The sequence below is a fragment of the Oncorhynchus keta genome, chromosome 23, assembly GCF_023373465.1.
Source record: "Oncorhynchus keta strain PuntledgeMale-10-30-2019 chromosome 23, Oket_V2, whole genome shotgun sequence".
NCBI classification, from domain to species: domain Eukaryota; kingdom Metazoa; phylum Chordata; class Actinopteri; order Salmoniformes; family Salmonidae; genus Oncorhynchus; species Oncorhynchus keta.
In genome coordinates this window covers 39,559,820-39,582,778 of record NC_068443.1, presented here as the reverse complement: position 1 = coordinate 39,582,778, position 22,959 = coordinate 39,559,820, and the positions used below count along the sequence as shown (strand labels likewise).

General features: G+C 42.5%; 1 protein-coding gene and 1 long non-coding RNA gene across 3 annotated transcripts in view; one reads left to right on the top strand and one right to left on the bottom strand.

Moving 5' to 3' along the window:
• Positions 1-22,959, bottom strand: part of nyap2b (neuronal tyrosine-phosphorylated phosphoinositide-3-kinase adaptor 2b) — a 59,857-nt gene that overhangs the window by 36,094 nt on the left and 804 nt on the right. The window lies entirely within an intron of this gene.
• LOC118402308 (uncharacterized) lies at positions 4,573-12,525 on the top strand. The gene is made up of 3 exons (XR_004829467.1): positions 4,573-4,702; positions 4,813-4,901; positions 12,042-12,525. It is a non-coding gene; the product is annotated as an uncharacterized LOC118402308 (long non-coding RNA).

Here is a 22,959-nt window from a genome sequence, read left to right as displayed (position 1 = left end):
CTGTGACATCCTACTGTAGCCAGCTACAGAGGGAGCAAATAGGAATCCAAGGCAGCCATTGATATCTTTAATAAAGTGCACACCACCTAGTACAGTCACCTCTGTAACCTCAGTGCATTTACACAAATATCCAATGACTCCTATGCTGAAGCATATCCCAGTTTAGGTCACCTAACAGAACAAACTTTGAAGCTAGATGGGGGGCGATCAATTCACAAATGGAGTCCAGGGCACAAGTCAACGTCTTACTTTCAAAGTCTAAGCTAGCAGTCATCATCAAGTCGACAATCTACTGGCAAATCCTTTTAAATCCTTGTCATATTGAAGAGAAATAATTAAGAGAAATTATAGATAAAACATATCGGTGTTCATCGGCCATTGTTCATTAAGATTACACAATAATCAGTTGGAAAATGCAAATTCAACAATGAGTCGTTTGGAAGGAATCAGTGGCTAACTGCAGGCGTTGCAAAGAAACCCCTACGTTAGCCTGCTATTCAATGGAGTGGCTGTGTTTTTTTCCCCAGAGTTCCCACCATAAATCCAGAGAATGCCAGACTTTGATGATAAAGTTCGATGACAAAATTTCACAAGGTGAGTCCAAAGATGTCTTGTATGCTGCTGCATAAATTATGTAATATTCTGGGAAGAAATGTATAAGAAAGTAATGCGAAGTGTATGTTGTGTAGTAAGCTGTTAGTAGCCCATGTGTATCACCCTAATAATTTGGTCTATTTTCACCAAAGCGGTATTGTAAACACATAACGTTAGTAGTTGTGGTGCTTGGCTTGCAAGTGCAAATTCAGACGTGTATTTGTTTTTAAACGCAAAGAACCAAAGGCGTTCCCTGTCACGCCCTGACCTTAGTATTCTTTGTTTTCTTTATTATTTTGGTTAGGTCAGGGTGTGACATGGGTGATGTATGTGTTTGTACTGTCTAGGGGTTTTGTATGTCTATGGTTGCCTAGATTGATTCTCAATTAGAGGCAGCTGTTTATCGTTGTCTCTGATTGGGAACCATATTTAGGCAGCCATCTTCTTTGGGTATTTCGTGGGTTATTGTCTATGTGTTAGTTGCCTGTGTCAGCACTATATTTAGCTTCACGGTCGTTTTTGTTGTTTTTGTATAGTTTGTTAAGTGTTCTTCGCCTTCATTAACATGTATTCATATCACGCTGCCCCTTGGTCTCCTCCATTCAACGAACGTGACACACCCTAATAATTTGGTATACTTTCACCTCTTAATTTCGCCTACTGTTTAACTTGGTGGTGCACAAATAGCCTATAACCTGTTTTAGAAAAATGTAATCAACGAATATTGTAAGAGCTTTCATTGTCTGTTTATGTTCCCCATTTATTCATCCTACGGTTCTGACTGGTACAGGGAGTACACTGTAAAAATGGACAATGTTCTGAGTTCTGTCGCCGTACATTTCAAAAGTGCTGAACAAACAGTTATATTGACTCTGTCTGTCGTCGCTTGCTCATTAATGTCTGAATCGAAATTACGGTTTGCCTCTTATCCGCTTGCTGTCCCCTTATGCCATAATTTGTACATCTCAGTTGTCAGTCTTGAAGGAGTTCCCACATATGCTGAGCACTTGTTGGCTGCTTTTCCTTCACTCTGCAGTCCAACTCAACCAAAACCATCTCAATTGGGTTGAGGTTGTGTGATTGTGAAGGCCAGGTCATCTGATGCAGCACTCCATCACTCTCCTTGGTTCAATAGCCCTTACACAGCCTAGAGGTGTGTATTGCTGCAGAATGCTGTGGTAACCATGCTGGTTAAGTGTGCCTTGAATTCTAAATCAATCACAGACATTGTCACCAGCAAAGCACCACCACACCATCACACCTCCTCCTCCATGCTTCAGGGTGAGAACCACACATGCAGAGATCATCCGTTCACCTACTCTGTGTCTCACAAAGACATGGCGGTTGGAACCAAAAATCTCACATTTTGACTCATCAGACCAATGGACAGATTTCCACCAGTCTAATGTCCATTGCTTGTGTTCCTTGGCACAAGCAAGTATCTTCTTATTGGTGTCCTTTAGTAGTAGTTTATTTTCAGCAATTCAACCACGCAGTCTATTCTGAACAGTTGATGTTGAGATGTGTCTGTTACTTGAACTCTGTGAAGCGTTTATTTGGGCTGTAATCTGAGGTGCAGTTAACTCTAATGAGCTCTAATGAACTTTCTGTAACGTCGTTCTTCGTTTGTCAAAAGAGAGTCGGACCGAAATGCAGCGTGGTGGTTACTCATATCTTTAATGAAGGAAGAGCGATACATGAAATAACTATACAAATGCAAAACGGAACATGAAACCTAATTACAGCCCATCTGGAGTGCTAAATGACTTAAATGTAAATGTAAATCTGGTGAAACTACACAGAGACAGGAACAATCACCCATGAAATACAAAGCGAAACCAGGCTACCTAAATACGGTTCCCAATCAGAGACAACGAGAATCACCTGACTCTGATTGAGAACCGCCTCAGGCAGCCAAGCCCATACAACACCCCTACTCAGCCGCAATCCCAATAATACAAAAACCCCAATACGAAATACAACAACATAAACCCATGTCACACCCTGGCCTGACCAAATAATTAAAGAAAACACAAAATACTAAGACCAAGGCGTGACACTTTCCTGTGGCTGTCCTCATGCCAGTTTCATCATAGCGCTTGATGGCTTTGTGACTGCACTTGAAGAAATGTTTAAAGTTCTTGAAATTTTCCGTATTGTCTTAAAGTAATGCCAGACTGTCGTTTCTCTTTACTTATTTGAGCCATTTTGCCATAATATGGACTTGGTCTTTTACCAAATAGGGCTGTCTTCTGTATACCACCACTACATTGTCACAACACAACTGATTGGCTCAAGAAGGAAAGAAATTCCACAAATTAACTTCCAGGTGACTGCCTCATGAAGCTGACTGAGAGAATGCCAAGAGTGTGCAAAGCTGTCATCAAGGCAAAGGGTGGCTACTTGGAAGAATCTCAAAACACTTTGATTTCTACATGATTCCATGTGTTATTTCATAGTTTTGATGTCTTCACTATTATTCTACAATGTAGAAAATAGTAAAAATTAATGAAGAAAAACCTTGAATGAGTAGGTGTGTCCAAACCTTTGACTGGTACACACACACACACACACACAAAATACCCAAATGCAGACTGTGTTGAAGTAACAATGTTAATTAGAGCAACAGGGGCAGGCAAACGACAGGTCAAGGCAGGCCCGAGGTCAATAATCCAGAGTAGTGGTCAACGGGACAGGACAGCAGACAGGCTCAGGACAGGCAAGGGTCAAAACCAGGAGGGTGAAAAAAGCAAGACTGCGGAAAGCAGGAGCTGAGACAAACCACTGGTTGACTTGACAAACGAGACGAACTGGCAACAGACAAACAGAGAACACGTGTATAAGTACACAGGAGATAATGGGGAAGATGAGCGACACCTGGAGGGGGGTTGAGACAATCACAAGGATAGGTGAAACAGATCAGGGCGTGACACGTCCCTTACTTTAAAAACGTCTTTCACTCCATCAGAACAATGTTTGTAAATAATGTAATTGTTACCAAGTACTGTAAAGCCTAAAAAAAACTATAATATTGATATCAGAGATGGTCATGGATGGACATTTCTTTAGCCTCATCCCTTAGCTCTTTACCAAAACAGTAGCGAGGAGACCGCTTTGTCATCGTTTGAACTACAGATTGCTCATTTAAATTGCTAATATTTCTAACAGAAAATACAGAAAACAATGAATGAGACTGATATAATGTCAATGTTTTCATTGATTTAAAATGGATTTGACATCCTGCTTATATAACCAGCGTATCCCGTTTGTGCTAAGGGGTAGTTACAACCAAGGTTGGAGACTATTGGTAACTGTTGGTGATATAACACTGACGCTCGACATTTTAAGATGACTTCACAGTTGTCACAGAGAGAGAACCCAACAAACAAGATCATGGATAAAATGCAATCAGCAGTTGCAGCAACTCACTGGAAGCTTTAAAGCAAGTCTTATACATGAATTGTGTTTAATAGAGACAGTTGTGGTTGAACAACGAAGCAGTGTAGCCTGATCCTCGCACATTCAGATGGTTCTTCTTCATTCAGAACAATTTAATATAAAGAGTTGCCTGTTTATTCACTCTGTTTATTCACTCACGCTTGTGGTGAGTTTATGTTATATCTGCCTATAAAACCAATACTACATGGGATACTAATTGAATGCCACACAGTGATTCATGTTTATTAAAGAGGTAACAATAAGGGTCATGGTAACGAAGCATGAGGTTTTACAAAGGGAGCTGTGTGCTCTTTCCCCATAGGAGACAGTTTTCCCACACTTAATATGAGCTGGTTTCCAGTGTTGAACTAGTTGAACTATGAAAAGACAGTCTGGTAATATTATTCCTGAACATGTTGGGTGTGTTTGTTTTCTCACAGATATTCTGATCAAAGGAGTTTGCGAGTGGCGGTGGTGAGACGGCAAGGAGAAACTCCACTGGAACAACAGAGAAAAATAGATGGAGTTTGAGGCCCAATGGGGAAAGTTGAATAGATTGACAGAGAAACAACAGAATAATAGAGAGACTAAAGTGTGAAAAGCCAGAGAGACAATTGATTGAACAGCCTGTAATGACTGACCGAGAGAGCGAGAGGGCGACAGAGACCAGGTAAGGAAGACATTTTTGTTGTGTTGTTTAAAAAATATATATTATAAGTAATCGTACAAATGAATTGTATTCCTTTTGATTATTATTTACAAACATAATTTTACTTTCAGTTCGAGGGTGGTTGGATATCAGAGAACAGCTTGAAAAAAAATGAAAAAGCAAAGGAAGTTGGGGGGAAATGGAGAGACAAAGAAAGAGGGTAAGTCAAACTAGATAATTGTATCAATTATATTGAGGATGTCTTGTGGTGATTACAAAGTATAATGTTCAAATTCCCAAGCCCACACTGTAGTTCCATACACTGTAAACCCCAAGACATTTTTAACTCAAATACTTCTAGTAAAGTTGAACTGAAAGTAAATGAAAAGTCATTATTGCTCAAAATGTTTGTGGTCCTGACTCAAAACTACACTGACCAAATATATAAATGCAGCATGTAAAGTGTTGGTCCCATGTTTCCATGATCGCATACTTTTTCCAGACGCACAAAAAGCTTATTTTTCTCAAATGTTGTTCACAAATTTGTTTACATCCCTGTTAGTGAGAAATTTCTTCTTTCCCAAGATAATCCACCCAGCTGACAGGTGTGTCATATCAAGGAGCTGATTAAACAGCATGATCATTACACAATTGCACCTTGTGCTGGGGACAATAAAAGGCCACTCTAGGGAGCATGCAACTGTCCACCAGAGCTGTTGCCAGAGAATTTCATGTTAATTTCTCTTGGAAGTACAATAAGCCGCCTCCAACTTAGTTTTAGAAAATTTGGAAGTACGTCCAACCGGCCACAACCGCAGACTACGTGTAACCTTGCCAGCCCAGGACCTCCACATCCCGCTTCTTCATCTGCGAGACCAGCCACCCGGATAGCTGATGAAACTCTGGGTTTGCACAAGCAAAGAATTTCTGCATAAACTGTTTTGAACTGTATCAGGGAAGCTCCTCTGCATGCTCGTGGTTCTCACCAGGATCTTGACTAGACTGCAGTTTGCCATCGTGACCGACTTAAGTAGAAAAATACTCCCCTTCGAAGGCCACTGACACGCTGGAGAAGTGTACCCATTCATGGATGAATCCTGGTTTCAACTGTACCGGGTAGAATGGCATTGTGTGGGCGAGCAGATTGCTGATGTTAACGTTGTGAACAGAGTGCCCCATGGTGGCGGAGGGGTGATGGTATGGGCAGGCATAAATTACGGACAACGAACAGAATTGCATTTTATCGATGGCAATTTGCACAGAGATAACGTGACGAGATCCTGAGGCCCATTGTCGTGCCATTCATCCGCGACCATCAGGTCATATTTCAGCATGATAATGCACAGCCCCAAGGATCTGTACACAATTCCTGGCAGCTGAAAATGTCCCAGTTCTTCCATAGCCTGCATACTTACCAGACATATCACCCATTGAGCATGTGTGGAATGCTCTGGATTGATATACAGCAACTTTGCACAGCCATTGAAGAGGACAACATTCTACAGGCCACAATTAACAACTGATCATCTCTATGCAAAGGAGATGTTTCGAGCTAAACGAGAGAAATTGTGATCCCAACAGATACTGACTGGATGTCTGATCCACCCTCCTACCTTTTCTTATTGTTTATTTGTGACCAACAGATACATATCTGTATTCCCAGTCATGTGAAATTCATAGATCATTTCATTTTTGTATTTTTATTTAGCCTTTATTTAACTAGGCAAGTCAGTTGAGAATAAATTCTTATTTTACAATGAAGGCCAAATCCTTCCCTAATCCATACGACGCTGGCCCAATTGTGCACCGCCCTATGGGATTAGAGCCTAATTAATTTATTACAATTGACTGATTTCATTAAATGAACTGTAACTCAGTCAACTCTTTGAAATTGTTGTGTTTATATTTTTGTTCAGTGTAAATGAGAAGTCACACCAACTCTATTTTTGTAAGTTATGATAACAAATTAACTGTTTTTAACATCTGTGTTTTTGCACATGATGGTCATTGATTAATCTTGTGGTACAAAAAGCTAAATAACATACATTTTTCTAACCTAATCCAATCTTTTTTTCGTAAAAAAAAATGTCTTACCCCCTTTTCTCCCCAATTTCGTGGTATCCAATTGTTAGTAGTTACTATCTTGTCTCATCGCTACACCTCCCGTACGGGCTCAAGAGAGACGAAGGTCGAAAGCCATGAGTCCTCCGAAACACAACCCAACCAAGCCGCACTACGTGCATCCAAACCGGAAGCCAGCCGCACCGATGTGTAGGAGGAAACACTGTGCACCTGGCGACCTGGTTAGCGCGCACTGTGCCCGGCCTGCCACAGGAGTCACTAGTGCGTGATGAGACAAGGATATCCCTACCGGGCCAAGCCCTCCCGAACCCGGACGAAGCTAGGCCAATTGTGCATCGCCCCACGGACCTCCCGGTCGCGGCCGCTGTGACAGAACCTGGGCGCGAACCCAGAGTCTCTGGTGGCACAGCTAGCACTGCGATGCAGTGCCGTAGACCACTGCACCACCCGGAAGGCCCCTAATCCAATCTTTTAGTTCGAATTTTTACACCCAAGAAACAAAGAGATCTTCTGTTGGATCTGACAATTAATCTTGATGGTTGTACAGTCATCTCAAATAAAACTGTGAAGGACCTCGGCGTTACTCTGGACCCTGAGCTCTCTTTTGACGAACATATCAAGAATCTTTCAAGGACAGCTTTTTTCAATCTTAGTAACATTGCAAAAATCAGAAACTTTCTGTCCAAAAATTATGCAGAAAAATGTATCCATGCTTTTGTCACTTATTGATTAGACTACTGCAATGCTCTACTTTCCAGCAACCGGATAAAGCACAAAATAAACTGCTAGAATCTTGACTAGAACCCCAGAATGTATCACATTACTCCAGTGCTAGCCTCTCTACATTGGCTTCCTGTTAAGGCTAGTGCTGATTTCAAGGTTTTACTGCTAACCTACAAAGCATTACATGGGCTTGCTCCTACCAATCTTTCCGATTTGATGCTGCCCTACATACCTACACGTACGCTATGGTCACAAGACACAGGCGTCCTTACTGTCCCTAGAAGTTCTAAGCAAACAGCTGGAGGCAAGGCTTTCTCCTATAGAGCTCAATTTTTATGAAATGGTCTGCCTATCTATGTGAGAGACGTAGACTCGGTCTCAACCTTTAAGTCTTTATTGAAGACTCATCTCTTCAGTAGGTCCTATGATTGAGGGTAGTCTGGCCCAGGGGTGTGAAGGTGAACGGATTCCAAGAACACAGGATGAGATGTTACTATCCTTTGTGCAAGCACTTCCAAGAGTTAATGAACAGTGAGCGTGGTGAAATTTGGGGAGCGCATCGTCAGTAGTGGAACGGAAAGGTACTGGAGCGACGAACTGCCCTTGCGGTCTCTGCCTGGCCGGTTCCCCTCTCTCCACTGGGATTCTCTGCCTCTAACCCTATTACGGGGGCTGAGTCATTGGCTTACTGGCGCTCTTCCATGCCATCCCTAGGAGGGGTGAGTCACTTGAGTGGGTTGAGTCAGTGATGTGATCTTCCTGTCCAGGTTGGCGCCCCCCTCGGGTTTGGGCCGTCGGGGAGATCTTCGTGGGCTATACTCAGCCTTGTCTCAGGGGAGTAGGTTGGTGGTTGAAGATATCCCTCTAGTGGTGTGGGGGCTGTGCTATGGCAAAGTGGGTGCAGTTATATCATGCCTGTTTGGCCCTGTCCAGGGGTATCGTCGGACAGGGCCACAGTGTCTCCCGACCCCTCCTGTCTCATTCTCCAGTATTTATGCTGCAATAGTACCTTGTCCCGGACCTGCTGTTTTGGACTCTGAATGATCGGCAATGAAAAGCTGACATTTACTCTTGAGGTGCTGACCTGTTGCTGCCTCTACAACCACTGTGATTATTATTATCTGACCCTGCTGGTCATCTATGAACTTTTGAACATTTTGGCCATGTTCTGTTGTAATCTCCACCCGGCACAGCCAGAAGAGGACTGGCCCATCCCTCAGAGCCTGGTTCCTCTCTAGGTTTCTTCCTAGGTTCCGGCCTTTCTATGCAGTTTTTCCTAGCCACTGTGCCTCTACATCTGCATTGCTTCTACATTGCTTGCTGTTTGGGGTTTTAGGCTGGGTTTCTGTACAGCACTTTGTGACATCGGCTGATGTAAAAATTGCTTTAGAAATACATTTTATTCAATTTGATTGATATCGGTTTGAGTAGAGTCTACAAAATAAATGTATGTAACTGTGTTCTGATATATTTAGTGCAACATGTTTCCTAAAAACGTTTGAGTAATTACAGCACATTGGGGTTTACAGTGAGGGAAGAGGAGACAGAGGGCCAGAGCGCTGTTGTCTTGGGCCAATCTACATCATAAACGTGTCTCATGTCTTTGCTCTCTCTGAGCTCTAGGCTAAAGCCACCACAGAGGAAGACAGAACATTTCTGAACTTTTGCTTTTTGAGTGTAGTTAACTAACTGTTTTGTATTTACTGATTTATATTTGAGTTACGGCTCATTGATAACTTTTATGTAATCAGTTTCCTAAAAATGTTTAAGTAAACTTAGTTATGTTTGAGTAATGGTGAATTATAGTTTCTAAGTAAGGTGGACTTTGCTGAACTCAAACATTTAATGTATTGCAACTTATACTTACTAAGTGACTGACTTAATATGATTATTTCATGTTCACTTCACCATATTGATTTCATTTAACTTCGTTTTTTTTTTAATGTATAGAGAAATCAAAATAACTAAGTGGATTTACATGAAAGAATGTACATAAACCTCAGTCAGAAATGGGCATTTGCATTAATCATATGAAGGTGGTCGTGCTCACTTCAGCTAATTAAGTAGATAATCAGTTTCCTCAATGTTGGAGAAGCCAGAACTGATCCGGTTTTACAGTCTACTCATTCTTCAGATTTGTTTCCTCCTGTTGTTAAAGTATTTGTCTTTCCAAATGTAGAGAAAGAGGAATAGATTGAAGAGAGTCAACCAGATAGAGAAGAGAGGGATATTTGAGGGAAATGACCAAGTGAGGTCCCTGAAAACTTTGGAGCAAGAGGTGGAGATCACTTTGGCGAATGAAGTAGAATGGAGAGAGGATAAAAAGAGAGAGAGAGAGATAGAGGGAAAGAGTGAGGGAACACTACTCCAGCAGTTTATAGAACAGCTGTGGAAGGATCTGCTGGACGAATGGAGAACATCTGGAAAGAGAGCGCCAAATATGGTGAGAAAGGGGGATGAAACAAGACATGGCACAATAGACAGAATGGGTGACACCAAACAAGTTTCAGAGATTTCAGGCAACGCAGAGAGAGAAAGAGATTGGTCCTTCTGTAGCTCAAGAGATGAGGGGTACATACCACGCACACATGACTGATGAGCATGCATATATTATTATTATTATTATTATAGATGAAGCCTATGAGATTCTGTCACTCTTCGGCTAAATGGCATATATTATTATTATTATTATTATAGATGGTGGGATAACAAAAAACAAACAGACACTGGGTAACAGTGACATTCTAATCTACATAGAACATATTCTCAGGGGATGGTTGTAGAATAGTTTTAGTCTGGGGAAAAACTGACATTTATAATTTTTACCAATCATAATTGTTCCATATTTTTATGTTCGTGAAATTGCCATACAAAATAAATAAACTATTGCGATTTGGAGGTAATCTTGTTTTCCTTTGAATTGCTCCTTTGATTATATTACAAATCTATTTTACTGTTGCTTACTAATATTTTCAGGGACGTATTCATTATACACCAATTCTGTTTTTCAACTGTTTAAGTAATGATTACACTGCAGTTTATTACATCCACCATATGATACATTTCATCCATGAGATGAAAGACGTTTTATTTTACTTTTGCACACCTGTATTTAGCGAAACATGGCAAGTCATGTGATACCATTAGTCTATGATACCATTAGTTTGCCATTACAACAATGACTGAATGACGCTACCGCTATGGGGTAACATTAACTGGCTAGCTAGCTAGTTGACACTGTCCGCTGCCTGTCTATGACAGGTCCATGGCATGAGACACAGTCCGCTGCCTGTCTATGACAGGTCCATGACATGAGACACTGTCCGCTGCCTGTCTATGACAGGTCCATGGCATGAGACACTGTCCGCTGCCTGTCTATGACAGGTCCATGGCATGAGACACTGTCCGCTGCCTGTCTATGACAGGTCCATGGCATGAAACACTGTCCGCTGCCTGTCTAAGACAGGTCCATGGCGTGAGGCACATGAGTTTGGTTGATGAGCAGCACACAGAGAAGATAAACACACCTTAACTTAATTTGATCATTTAGCTTATGAAATCTGCAGTTCAAGAAAGCAATTTATCAAAAGAGTAAATGAGTATTTAGCGAAACAATGTTGTTGTGAGAAAATGTCTGTTGCTAGATAACTACACTACACAACCAAAGGTATGTGGACACCTGCTTATCGAATATCTTATTCCAAATCATGGGCATTAATATGGAGTTGGTGCCCCCTTTGCTGCTATAACAACCTCCACTCTTCTGGGAAGGCTTTCCACTAGATGTTGCAACATTGCTGTGGGGACTTGGTTGAGGTCAGGGCTCTGTGCTGGCCAGTCAAGTTCTTCCACACCGATTTTGACAAACCATTTCTGTAGCTAAGTACAAGAAAAATCCTAGAGGAAAACCTGGTTCAGTCTGCTTTCCACCAGACACTGTGAGACGAATTCACCTTTCAGCAGAACAATAACCTAAAAGACAAGGCCAAATCTACACTGGAGTTGCTTACCAAGAAGACAGTGAAAGTTCCGAAGTGGCGAAGTTAAAGTTTTGACTTAAATCTACTTGAAAATCTATAGCAAGACCTGAACATGTCCAACAATGATCAACAATCAATCTGACAGAGCTTGAAGAATTATGAAAATAATAAATTGGCAAATGTTGCACAATCCAGGTGCAGAAACTTAGAGACTTACCCAGAAAGACTAACAGCTGTAATCACTGCCAAAGGTGCTTATACAAATGAATGGCTCAGGGGTGTGAATACTTATGTAAATTAGACATTTCTGTATTTCATTTTCAATACATTTGCAAAAGAAAATCTATTTAATCCATTTTGAATTCAGGCTGAAACAAAATGTGGAATAAGTCAAGGGGTATAAGCACTTTCTGAAGGCAACACAGACATCACAACTACTACTACCAGACTCTTGCCAAAACTGCAAAAGTTAAACATTTGACCGCCAATCCCCCCTTCCTTGATACATGTGTAAATACAGTTCTATAAATTATGCTTTTGTGTATTAGACAAAAATGATGCTGACTCCCTTCCAGTGTGTTCTGTGTTATCAGCCAGCCCTGGCTCCGTGGACCCCGAGCCAGACCGACGCTCCTGCGGTGGACAAGTGGTTTAGGCATGCAGAAGAGGTCTGGAACGATGCCCACGTGACGCTCCAGCGTGCCTTCCACCACCAGAAGGAGCAGGTGGATCGTCACCGCAGTGAGGCTCCTGGGATTCATCCTGGCAAATCATGTCTGTCTCTCCACTAAGAACCTCCTGCTGTCACGTCTACTCCCGCTCCAGCAGGCAATGTCGCTGGTTTACTAACAATCGGTCGTGGCTACCCGTCTTGAAGCACATCTGGTAACCCTCGTTACGCACACCTGCGTCTCATCAGTCACAACTGGACTTCATTACTCACCGTTTATATTGTACTCTTCTGTTAGTAGTCGTCAGGTAGTATTGTGTGTTTCCATGTCAAATGCTTCTCTTGTATCCTTCTCTTGTATGTTCATTATTAAACTCACGAACTGCACTGTGCCTACATTACAGTAACTGAAGGCAGTCTTCCTTTACTCAGGACACCCATGGAAACTCTTACCAACCATTCTTAAGAGTGAGTCTTATAGTTAGATGTGGAATAATGCACATGTATATGGAGTTGTACAGGTAACTGCCAAAATAATGGAAAGACTTGAGTAAATGAGTGATACAATGTATATTGAAAGCAGGTGCTTCCACACAGGTGTGGTTCCTGAGTTAATTAAGCAATTAACATCCCATCAAGTTTCAAGATTTATTAGTCATATGTACAGGATACACATGGTATACACCACCAACAAAATGCTTACTTGCAGGTTACTTCTCAACAATGCAATAAATATAAGAAATAAAAGACAAGGATAATGTATGAACATAAAGTAAATAAATGGCTTAGCAGAATAGAATAAACATGTTCGCAAAAATATAAAACAGGAAGGCACAATTTCTAGTGCAATATTTACACGTGTTTTAGGTAAGGGGGTATTGGGGGGCAAGTGTTTTAATTGTGCACTATTTAGCAATCATAATAAGCCTGGTAGCAGCAGTTGTGATGTGTATGCATCGCGTGGATGTGTGTATGTCTGTGTGTGTGCTAAGTTGCGGAGAATCAGAGCAGGTGGTCAGTCCAGTTCAAGTGTTCAGCAGTCCGATGGCTTGTAGATAGAAACTGTCTCTGAGCCTGTTGGTATCAGAGCTCATGCTCCGATACCGTCTGCTCGACGGTAAGGGAGTGAACAGCTTGTGGCAGGGATGTGTGGGGTCCTTGATGATGCTACGGGCCTTCCTTAGGCACCGTTTTGAGTAGAAGTCCTGGATGGGTGGGAGCACGGTGCCAGTGAGGTACTGGGCTGTCTTCACCACCCACAGAAAGGGCCTTGCGGACATGAATGGAGCAATTCCATTACCAGGCCATGAGCAATCTATTCGGTTGCTCTCGATGGTGTTGCGGTAGTATTTGGAAAAGACCCGGGGTGGTATGTCGAATTTCTTCGGCCACCCTAGGAAGTAGAGACACTATTGCGCCCTCTTGACGAGTGGTAGTGTTGTTGGTCCATGTCAAGTCCTCGGTGATGTGGACGCCAAGGAACTGAAAACTACTGACTCTCTACTGCAGTCTGGATCGGGGCATCGGGGCATGTTCCCTCCTCTGCTTCCTGAAGACAACAGTCAACTCCTTTGTTTTGCTGACGTTGAGGGAGAAGTTGCTGTCCTGGCACCACAATGCCAGTTCACATACCTCCTCCCTATGAGCTGACTCGTCATTGTGGGCCGACAACCGCGGTGCCATCAGCAAACTTGATGATGGAGTTGGAGTCGCACAAAGCCACACAGACCTGGGTGAACAGGAGAGGGCTGAGGACACACCACTGGGGACCCCTGTGTTAAGAGACCGTGTGGAGGAGGTGATATTGCCAGTCCTCAAAGCCTGTGATCTGCCCATGAGGAAGTCCAGGATCTAGTTGCAGAGGGTGGTGTCCAGACACAGGGTTCTGAGCTTGGTGTCGAGCCTGGATGTCACAATAGTGTTGAATGCTCAACTGTAGTCAATGAACAGAATTCTCACATTGATGTTCCTCTTGTCCAGATGTGAATAGAGATCTGTTAGAGTGGTAGGTGAATTGGAGTAGGTCCAGTGTGCCTTGCATGCTGGCCTTAATGTGGGCCATAACCAGCCTCTCTAAGCACTTCATGATGACCGGGGTGAGTGTGACAGGGCAACAGTCATTTGGGCATGCATGTCCCCTTGTTTTTCTTGGGCACTGGGACGATGGTGATCTCCTTGAAGCAGGTGGGTACTACAGCCTGGGGCAGGGACAGTTTGAAGATGTCAGAGAAGACGCCCACCAACTGGCCAGCACACACTCTGAGGACGCGGCCAGGGATGCCATCTGGGCCGGCGGTTTTGTGAGTATTCACTCTTCTGAGAGTTTTCCTCATTTCAGCCTCGGAGAGCGAAAGCACCTGGTTGTCCAGAGAGCAGTGAGAGTCTTCCTGAATGCCTCGGTATTATCCGCTTCAATGAAAGTATAGAATGTGTTAAGCTCATCTGGAGGGAGACTTCAGTGGGCACCACACAGCTGGATTTTCCTTTGTAGTCTGAGATAGTCTGTGTTGTGAGTCTAAATGATCAATTTAAGTTTGAGCTACGTGTACAAGGCTACCTGCTTGCCTTGTACACGTTGTGCGACATCTGAGCTCATTCTGAAGACATTGAATGCTGCACTACGGCCTCTCAGCATGGTACGGATATCTCCATTCATCCTGGGTTTCCGATTCATGCCCACAGCCGTTTCCCTGCCACTCAATCACAACAAACAAACCTCTTGCAGGTTGAGTTCAATAACTACAGACAGATGTATGGTGAGATGCCGGAGGAAGCTATCAATAGGTCAGTAGCCTACAGAATAATATAAGAAGATATACAGTGCATTCAGGAAGTATTCAGACTCCTTAACTTTTTTCACATTTTGTTGCATTACAGCCTTATTCTAAAATTGATTAAATAAAAAAATGCCATCAATCTACATACCGACAAAGCGAAAAACGCTTTTAAGACATTTTTGCAAATTAATAAAAAAGATAAGTATTCAGACTCTTTGTTTATGATACCTGAAATTGAGCTCAGGTGAATCCTGTTTCCATTGATCATACTTGAGATGTTTCCACACCTTGATTGGAGTCCACCTGTGGTAAATTAAACTGATTGGACATAATTTGGAAAAGCACACACCTATCTATATAAGGCTCACAGTTGACAGTGCATGTCAGAGCAAAAATCAAGGCATGAGGTCGTAGGAATTCTCCGTAGAGCTCCCAGACAGAATTGTGTCGAGGCACAGATCTGGTGAAGGGTACCAAACATTTTCTGCAGCATTGAAAGTCCCCAAGAACTCCACCAATCAGGCCTTTTTGGTAGATTGGCCAGACGGAAGCCACTTCTACACCTTAGCCAAATACATTTAAACTCCGTTTTTCACAATTCCTGACATTTAATCCTAGAAAAAATTCCCTGTTTTAGGTGAATTAGGACCACCACTTCATTTTAAATGTCAGAATAATAGTAGAGAGAATGATTTATTTCAGCTTTTATTTCTTTCATCACATTCCCAGTGGGTCAGAAAATTGCACAACCTAGATTAGTATTTGGTAGCACTGCCTTTACATTTTTTAACTTGGGTCAAATGTTTCGGGTAGCCTTCCACAAGCTTCCTACAATAAGTTGGGTGAATTTTGGCCCATTTCTCCCGACAGAGCTGGTGTAACTGAGTCAGTTTTGTAGGCCTAGTTTTACTGTGGATATAGATACTTTTGTACCTGTTTCCTCCAGCATCTTCACAAGGTCCTTTGCTGTTGTTCTGGGATTGATGTGCACTTTTCGCACCAAAGTACGTTCATCTCTAGTAGACAGAATGCGTCTCCTTCCTGAGCGGTATGACGGCTGTGTGGTCCCATGGTGTTTATACTTGCGTCCTATTGTTTGTACAGATGAATGTGGTACCTTCAAGCATTTGGAAATTGCTCCCAAGGATGAACCAGACTTGTGGAGGCCTACAATTTTTGGCTGATTTGGCTGATTTCTTTTGTTTTTCCCATGATGTCAAGCAAAGAGGCACTGAGCTTGAAGGTAGGCCTTGAAATACATCCACAGGTACACCTCCAATTGACTCAGATGATGTCAATTAGCCTATCAGAAGCTTCTAAAGCCATGACATCATTTTCTGGAATTTTCCAAGCTTTTTAAAGGCACAGTCAACTTAGTGTATGTAAACTTCTGACCCACTGGAATTGTGATACAGTGAATTAATTATACGTGAAATAATCTGTCTGTAAACAATTGTTGTAAAAATTTGTTGTGTCATGCACAAAGTAGATGTCCTAACCGATTTGCCAAAACTATAGGTTGTTAACAAGGAATTTGTGGAGTGGTTTAAAAACAAGTTGATGTCTCCAACCTAAGTGTATGTAAACTTCCGACTTCAACTGTATGACAGCATTGCACATTCTTGGCATTCTCTCACCCAGATTCATGAGGAATGATTTTCCAACAGTCTTGAAGGAGTTGTTGGCTGCTTTTCCTTCACTCTGCAGTCCAACTCATCCCACACCATCTCAATTGGGTTGAGGTTGGGGGATTGTGGAGGCCAGGTCATCTCATGCAGCACTCCATTACTCTCCTTGGTAAAATAGACCGTACAAATCAAATCAAATGTTAATGGTCACCTACACATGGTTGGCAGATGTTAATGCGAGTGTAGCGAAATGCTTGTGCTTCTAACAATTTCACAACAACTACCTTATACACACAAGTGTAAAGGAATGAATAAGAATATGTACATAAAAATATATGGATGAGCGATGGCCGAACGGCATAAGCAAGATGCAGATGGTATAGAGTACAGTATATACATATGAGATTAGTTTTTTTTATTTATTTTACCTTTATTTAACTAGGCAAGTCAGTTAAGAACAAATTCTTATTTTCAATGACGGCCTAGGAACAGTGGGTTAACTGCCTGTTCAGGGGCAGAACGACAGATTTGTACCTTGTCAGCTCGGGCATTCGAACTTGCAACCTTTCGGTTACTAGTCCAATGCTCTAACCACTAGCATTGGGCTACCCTGCCGCCTGTAGGGTATGTAAACAATGTGGCATAGTTTAAAGTGGCCAGTGATACATGTATTACATCAATTTTTGTATTATTAAGAGGCTAGAGATTTGAGTCAGTATGTTGGCACCAGCTACTCAATGTTAGTGATGGCTGTTTAACAGTCTGATGGCCTTGAGATATAAGTTTTCTTTCAGTCTCTTGGTCCCAGGTTTGATGCACCTGTGCTGACCTTGCCTTCTGGATGATAGTGGGGTGAACAGGCAGTGGCTCGGGTGGTTCTTGTCCTTGATGATCTTTTTGACCTTCCTATGACATCGGGTGGTGTAGGTGTCCTAGAGGGCAGGTAGTTTGCCCCAGGTGATGCGTTGTGCAGACCTCACTACCCTCTGGAGAGCCTTACGGTTGTGGGCGGAGCAGTTGCGTGCTAGGTGATGATACAGCCCGACAGGATGCTCCCGATTGTGCATCTGTAAAAGTTTGTGAGTGTTGTTGGTGACAAGACAAATGTCTTCAGCCTCCGGAGGATGAAGAGGCGCTAATGCGCCTTCTTCACCACGCTGTCTGTGTGGTTGGACCATTTCAGTTTGTCCGTGATGTGTACACTGAGGAACTTAAAAACTTTCCACCTTCTCCACTACTGTCCTGTCGATGTGGATATCGGGGTGCTCCCTCTGCTGTTTCCTGAAATCCACAATCATCTCCTTTGTTTTGTTGACATTGAGTGTGAGGTTATTTTCCTGACACCACACTCCGGGGGCCCTCACCTCCTCCCTGTAGGCCGTCTTGTCGTTGATGGTAATCAAGCCTACCACTGTAGTGTTGTCTGCAAACTTGATGATTGAGTTTGAAGCGTGCATGACCATGCAGTCATGGGTGAACAGGGAGTACAGGACAGGGCTGAGAACGCACCCTTGTGGGACACCAGTGTTGAGGATCAGCGGGGTGGAGATGTTTTTTCCTACCCTCACCTCCTGGGGGCATCTCGTCAGAAAGTCCAGGACCCAGTTGCACAGGGTGGGGTCGAGAACCAGGAGATTACTGGGAGTTTGGAGGATACTATGGTGTTAAATGCTGAGCTGTAGTCGATGAACAGCATTCTTACATAGGTATTCCTCCAGATGGATTAGGGCAGTGTGCAGTGTGATTGTGATTGTGTCGTCTGTGGACCTATTTGGGCGGTAAGCAAATTGGAGTGAGTCTAGGGTGTCAGGTAGGGTAGAGGTGATATGATCCTTGACTAGTCTCTCAAAGCACTTCATGATGACAGAAGTGAGTGCTATGGGGCGATAGTCATTTAATTCTGTTACTTTAGCTTTCTTGGTAACAGGAACAATGCTGCCCCTCTTGAAGCATGTGGGAACAGTAGACTGGGATAAGGATTGATTGAATATGTCCATAAACACAACAGCCAGCTTGTCTGCGCATGCTCTGAGGACGCTGCTAAGGATGTCGTCTGAGCTGGCAGCCTTGCGAGGGTTAACACGTTTAAATGTTTTACTCACGTTGGCTGCGGTGAAGGAGAGTCCGCAGGTTTTGGTAGTGGGCCGTGTCGGTGGCACTGTATTGTCCTCAAAGTGAGCAAAGAAGCTGTTTAGTTTGTCTGGGAGCAAGGCATCGGGGTCCGCAACGGGGCTGGTTTTCTTTTTGTAGTCGTGATTGACTGTAGACCCTGCCACATACCTCTCGTGTCTGAGCCATTGAATTGTGACTCTACTTTATCTCTACACTGACGCTTAGCTTGTTTGATTGCCTTGCAGAGAGAATAGCTACATTGTTTGTATTCGGTCATGTTTCCGGTTGTCTTTCCCTGAATAAAAGCAGTGGTTCACGCTTTCAGTTTTGCGTGAATGTTACGTCAATCCACGGTTTCCGGTTGGGGAAGGTTTTAATAGTCGCCATGGGTACAACATCACCGATGCACTTGCTAATAAACTCGCTCACCGAGGCAGCGTATTCATCAATGTTGTTGTTCGACGCTATCCGGAACATATCCCAGTTCACGTGATCGAAGCAATCTTGGAGCGTGGAATCAGATTGGTCGGACCAGCATTGAACAGACCTAAGCACGGGCATTTCCTGTTTTAGTTTCGGTCTATAGGCTGGGAGCAACAAAATGGAGTCATGGTCAAATTTGCCGAAAGGAGGGCGAGGGAGGGCTTTGTATGCCTTGCGGAAATTAGAGTAACAATGATCCAGGATTTTCCCAGCCCGGCACATTCCATATGCTGATAATATTTAGGGAGCCTTGTTTTCAGATTAGCCTTGTTAAAATCCCCAGCTACAATAAATGCAGCCTCGGGATATGTGGTTTCCAGTTTACATAGAGTGAAGTTCTTTCAGGGCTGTCGAGGTGTCTGCTTGGGGGGGAATATACATGACTGTGATTATAATCGAAGATAATTGTCTTGGTAGATAATGCGGTCGGCATTTCATTGTAAGGAATTCTAGGTCAGGTGAACAAAAGGACTAGAGTTCCTGTATGTTGTTGTCACTCGGGACTAGGTGGGTGCAGGAATCAGACGCAGAGAGAGAGAGTAACTGAGTTGAAGTGCTTTACTCTTGCACAACAAAATAATAAGCCCAACAAAATACAGGGTGCAGGACACTATACAAGACAACCCAAAAACCACAGGGTGTCAAGTAAAGAAAAGAAAATACACCACTACCTAACATGCACACACGTAACATTAAGACAATCCCCCACAAAACAAGGGCGGGTCAAACTACTACATATAGGGAAGCTAATTAAACCAGAATACACACAGGTGAAACTAATAAGACAAAACCAACAGACAAACGAAAAAGGGATCGGTAGCGGCTAGTAGGACGGCGACGACGACCGCCGAGCACTGCCCGAACAGGCAGGGGAGCCACCTTCGGCAGAAGTCGTGACAGTTGTTATGATCACACCACGACTCGTTAATAATAAGGCATACACCCGCGCCCTTCTTCTTACCAGAGTTATGTTTGTTTCTGTCGGCAAGATGCATGAAGAAACCAGGTGGCTGTACCGATATGATAATGTATCCCGAGTGAGCCATGTTTCCGTAAAACAGAGAATGTTGCAATCTCTGATGTCTCTCTGGAAGGCAACCCACGCTCGGATTTCGTCTACCTTGTTGTCAAGAGACTGGACATTGGCATACTCAGGAGCGGTGGGCGATGTGCCCGTCTACGGAGCCTGACCAGAAGACAGCTCCGTCTGACCCTTCTGCGGCGCCATTGTTTTGGGTCGCCTGCTGGGATCCAATACATTGTACTGGACCAAACAGAGGATCCACTTCGGGAAAGTCGTATTCCTGGTCATGATGTTGGTAAGTGGACGTTGCTCTTATATCTAATAGTTCCTCCTGGCTGTATGTAATAAGACTTAATATTTCCTGGGGTAACAGTGTAAGAAATTATACATAAAAAAAAAAATACAGCATAGTTTCTTAAGAACACTAAGCGAGGCGGCCATCTCTGTCGACGTCAGAGTTGTGTTTTTGTTCCTTGTCCTGTTGAAAAACAAATGATAGTCCCAATAAGCACAAACCAGATGGGATGGTGATTCGCTGCAGAATGCTATGGTAGCCATGCTGGTTAAGTGTGCCTTGAATTCTTATTCAATCACACACAGTGTCACCAGCAAAGCACCCCCACACCATCACACCTCCTCCTCCATACTTCACGGTGGGAACCACACATGCAGAGATCATCCGTTCACCTACTCTGCATCTCTCAAAGACAAGGCGGTTGGAACTGAAAACCTCAAATGTGGACTAATCAGACAAAGGACAGATTTCCACTGGTCTAATGTCCATTGCTTGTGTTTCTTGAACCAAGCAAGTCTCTTCTTTTTATTGGTGTCCTAAAGTAGTGGTTTCTTTTCAGCAATTCGACCATGAAGGCCTGATTCATGCAGTCTCCTCTGAACAGTTCATGTTGAGATTTATCTGTAACAAGAACTCTGTGAAGCATTTATTTATTTATTAGTTTTTATGTCTTCACTACTATTCTACAATGTAGAAAATAATAAAATAAAGAAAAACCCTTGAATGAGTAGGTGCTTCCAAACTTTTGTCTGGTACTGTTTATCAAATCAAATCAAATTGTATGTCTCATGTGCCGAATACAACAGGTGTAGAACTTACAGTGAAATGCTTATTTACAAGCCCTAACCAACTATGTAAAAAAAATATATATTAAATAAAAAAATACTTGAAAAAAAAATAAGAATAAGAAATGAACGTAACAAATAATTAAAGGGAAGCAGTAAAATAACAATAGTGAGGCTATATACAGGGGGTACCTGTTCAGAGTCAATGTGCTGGGGCACAGGTTAGTCGAGGTAATTGAGGTAATATGTACATGTAGGTAGAATGATTAAAATTACAATGCATAGATAATAACAGAGTAAAAAAAATGGCCATTAAAAGAACATAAAATTGATCAGAAATACAGGGTAGACATTGTTAATGTTGTAAATGACTATTGTAGTTGGAAACGGCAGATTTTTAACAGAATATCTATATAGGCGTAAGGAGACCCATTATCAGCAACCATCACTCCTGTGTTCCAATGGCACGTTGTTTTAGCTAATCCAAGTTTATAATTTTAAAAGGCTAACTGATCATTTGAAAACCCTTTTGCAATTATGTTAGCACAGCTGAAAACTGTTAATTAAAGAAGCAATACACCTGGCCTTCTTTAGACAAGTTGAGTATCTGGAGCATCAGCATTTGTGGGTTCGATTACAGGCTCAAAATGGCCAGAAACAAAGAACTTTCTTCTGAAACTCGTCAGTCTATTCTTGTTCTGAAAAATGAAGTATATTCCTTCCAAGCAATTGCCAAGAAACTGAAGATCTCATTCAACACTGTGTGACATTGGAACACAGGAGTGATGGTTGCTGATAATGAGTCTCTGTACGCCTATGTAGATATTCCATTAAAAAATCTGCCGTTTTTACAATAGTAATTTACAACATTAACAATGTCTACACTGTATTTCTGATCAATTTGATGTTATTTTAATTGGACATTTTAATTTCAAAAATGACATTTCTAAGTGACCCTAAACTTTTCAAGTTCATGAGGAAATCAGGAAATTGAAATACATTTATTAGGCCCTACTCTATGAATTTCACATGACTGGGAACACAGATAAGCATCCTTGGTCACAGATTCCTTAAAAAAAAAATGAGTCTCATAATGGGCCTCAGGATCTCGTCACATTATTTCTGTCCATTCAAATTGCCATCGATAAAATGCAATTGTGTTCGTTGTCCCGACTGCCACCATAGGGCACTTTGTTAACGACATTGACATCAGCAAACCGCTCACCCACACGACACCATACACGTGGTCTGCGGTTGTGAGGCCGGTTGGACGTACTGCCAAATTCTCCACATTGGGGGTGGCTTGTGTCTGGTGGACATGTATGCAGTCAGCATGCCAATTGCATGCTCCCTCAAAACTTGAGACATTTGTGGCATTGTGATGTGTGACAAAACAGCACATTTTAGAGTGGCCTTTTGTTGTCCCCAGGACAAGGTGCACCTGCGTAAGATCATGCTGTTTAATCAGCTTCTTAATATGCCAGAACTGTCAGGTGGATGGATTCGTGTGGCAGGGATGTAAACATATTTGGGCACAACATTTGAGAGAAATAAGCTTTTTGTGCATATGGAACATTTCTGGGATCGTATATTTCATATCAGGAAAAGATGGGACCATACTTTACATGTTACGTTTATATTTTTGTTCACTGTATATCAATGGATTGTTTGTAAATTGTTTACTGTAAGAAATTATGGGTGGCTTACTGTCTCTTACTG